Source organism: Suncus etruscus, chromosome X, assembly GCF_024139225.1.
Source record: "Suncus etruscus isolate mSunEtr1 chromosome X, mSunEtr1.pri.cur, whole genome shotgun sequence".
In the NCBI taxonomy this organism is placed as follows: domain Eukaryota; kingdom Metazoa; phylum Chordata; class Mammalia; order Eulipotyphla; family Soricidae; genus Suncus; species Suncus etruscus.
The window spans coordinates 72,955,781-72,958,816 of NC_064868.1; the positions used below are offsets into that span (position 1 = coordinate 72,955,781).

The window sequence follows — 3,036 nt, forward strand, 5'->3', positions numbered from 1 at the left end:
GGGAGCTGGAGATTGGTTTTGTTTGTATTCTCTTAAGTGTCTGTATCTTTTCTCTACCCAAATTGTTCAATGTTTTAATACCACTAGCTAAGGTTTAACCTGTCAAATTTCCCCCTTTTTGAAGAACTTCCAGCGCTGATGTTCACTCAGGCTAAGCCACACAGTGCCTGGCCATCCTGCAGTGTCAAGGATCAAACCCAGGGCCTTTAACTATCAGGCATATGCTTTAGCCCTGGAATTCTCTCCCTGCCCATGAAATGCTTCTTTGTCATCCTTTGATATGATCGCGTGATTCTTGACTTTCTGTTGATGTGATATATTTAGTTATTTGCTTATGTTGAACCTTTTTCTATTGGCCCCCTGGAATGCATTGTACTTGGTCATGCTATATGATCTTTTCAATTATTGTTGAATTCAGTTAACTTAGAGTTATTTTTAAGGATTTTTGCATTTATGTTCATGTAGGATAGGACCATTTTGCTCTATAGCCTCCACTTTCTTTTTTCATCATTATGCTTGTTTGCTTTTGGCATTAGCTAGAGTTCGATTAGCCTCCTATAGTGTAGTTGAAGGTTTGGCAGACCTTAACTTTTGATGTCAGCTGGTCTTGGGTTGTAATATTTACAATGATTTTGGATGGCTGTTTTAATCTTCTCATAACTTATATCTGATTTCTCCCGATTGATACTTGGAAAATTGTATGCCTTTAAGAATTGATCCATTTTTCTATGTTTTCTGGGTAAAAAAGTTTGTACTATTACAGCTTCCTGTAATTTCTTACCTAGTTACTATTATTTTATTGCTGTTACTATGGGTAGCCAATATTTTGGGGGACTTTCTATTAATAATAATAATTTGGAGAATACTGTTAAAAATTTCCACTGGGGCCAGAGTGGGGCCAGTGGGTAGGGCATCTGCCTTGCAAGATGCTGATCTGGGCTTTATCTGTGTCATCCTATATGATCCCCTGAGCCTGCCAGGAGTAATTTCTTAGCACAGAGCCTGGAGTAACCACTAAATACAGCTGGGTGTGACCCCCCAAAAGTCTTTCCAATGATAGAAAGAAGTAAAATGACTGTCCCAGAGACAGGTGAGGAGTGGACGTGAGAGAAACTGGGGACATTAGTAGTAGGAAAAGTGCACTGGTAGAGGGCAGTATACATTCTATGACTGAAGCTTAATTATGAACAATTTTGTAACCAGTGTTTAAATAAAGAATGTATTAAAAAAAACTTAGTGGAGCAGAAGAGATGGTACAGGAATGAAGGTGTTTGCCTTATATACTGCATACAGACTGTGATCACAACCAGGAGCGACCCTGAAGCACAGACTTAAGAGTAGTACCTGGGAGCACAATGTGGTGTCCAACCTTTCATTGCCAAATATTCCACAGAAAAAAATGAATTTTGGTGTTTCGTTTTGAGTATTTTCAGTGGTGTTTCTGGCTCTCAGAGTTACTCAAGGAGTCCCCGGAGTCTGGGAATAGATACCAGGACTCCCTATGTCAGACTTGCATCAAGTTCTTGGTTTATTTTCCCAGCCCCTATGTAATTCTAATTCCTCTTATTCTATATAGAATTGAGGCGATTTTTATTAACTGTGTCTAAATATTCTATTAAGAATACTGTTTATTTGTAGTGTAATTAAAGGGTTACTTTATAGTTCATATTTTTAGTTTTTTTGCACTAATGGGTTACATTTTTGTTTGTTTGGGTGTCACCCTTAAAGATGTTCAGGGGGTACACTTGGCTCTGCTCTCAGGAATCACTCCTGGTGGACTTAAGGGGACCCTATGTGAAGTCGGGGGTTGAATTCAAGTTGACTGCATAAGAGACAAACATCTTACTCACTTTCCTATCACTCCAGGCCCACAGGGACATACATATTTATAAATATAAAACTATATAAAACTATATATATAGAGAGAGAGAGACTGAGAGAGAGCTATATTGGTTTTGATGCCACACCTGGCAATGTTCAGTGATGTGACTGGCTCTATGCTCAGGGTCATTCCTGATAGTGCTCGTGAGATCTTATGGGATGCCAAGTATTGGATCTTATTTTAGTGGTGCAAAACAAGCACACATTTATTTTAAAGAGGTAGAGGAATGCAGCCTTAAAGCCTACCTCAGCTCCTGAGGTACTGTGCGCAGTGGCTGCATATATAAAATATACTACAAGTAGTACCAGGATCCCATTGCTTGTATGGGTCATTCTAAATAACTTTGGAGACAGTCTTTAGCAATAGAGGTTCATAATTTCCTCATTCTCTTCCTTCTCTGAGATTTCAGGTAAGCATGTAGGCAATTGCCTACCTGGTATATTATCTACTTCCAAAACCTTCTGTTTTCCATAGACCTGAACTAGAGAACAGTCCAAATAACTGTGGATGTGGCTGTCTGTTCACCCCATTTCCACCAGCACAAGACTTGAGGTAGGGGTTCAAATTCATGGGGATATTAGGGCCGGAGCGCTAGAGCAGGATTAGGGCTTTTTTCTTGCACGCAGCTGACCAAGGACAGACCTGGATAGATTCCTGTTATACCATATGGTTCCCCTTGCCAAGAGTTATTTCTGAGTGCAGAGCCAGGGGTAACCGTCAGCCGCATCAGGTGTGGCCCCAAAACCAAACTCCCCTCCAAAAAACACCCAAATTTATGTGGGTTTTGCAAGTAACTAACTGATCAGTTTTCTCAGGACTTAATGGACACAACTCTCTTGCTATGGTTTAAGTGTCCATATATCTGAGAATTTATCTATGCATACTCAATTTTATCCCATTGGTCTGATAGTCTGCCTTTATTCCAATGCTACATACTGTTAGTTACTATAGGTTTGTGATATAATTTAATGCCAGGGAAAGAAATGCCTCTCGTCTACTTTTTTCCTCAAGATTTCTTTGACTATATGGGGACTTGTATGACTGTAAATTTTAGTAGAATTTGTCCCATGTTCTTAAGCAATGTCATGGCATTTTGATGGGGATTGCATTGAATTTGTATTGTTAATTGAGTGCAGTCATCACTTGAAGTATGT

General features: G+C 39.4%; 1 pseudogene; it reads left to right on the top strand.

Annotated features, from left to right (window-relative positions):
• The first annotated feature begins 2,108 nt into the window (after positions 1-2,108).
• Positions 2,109-2,237, top strand: LOC125999676 (uncharacterized; annotated as a pseudogene).
• The last annotated feature ends 799 nt before the right edge of the window (positions 2,238-3,036 follow it).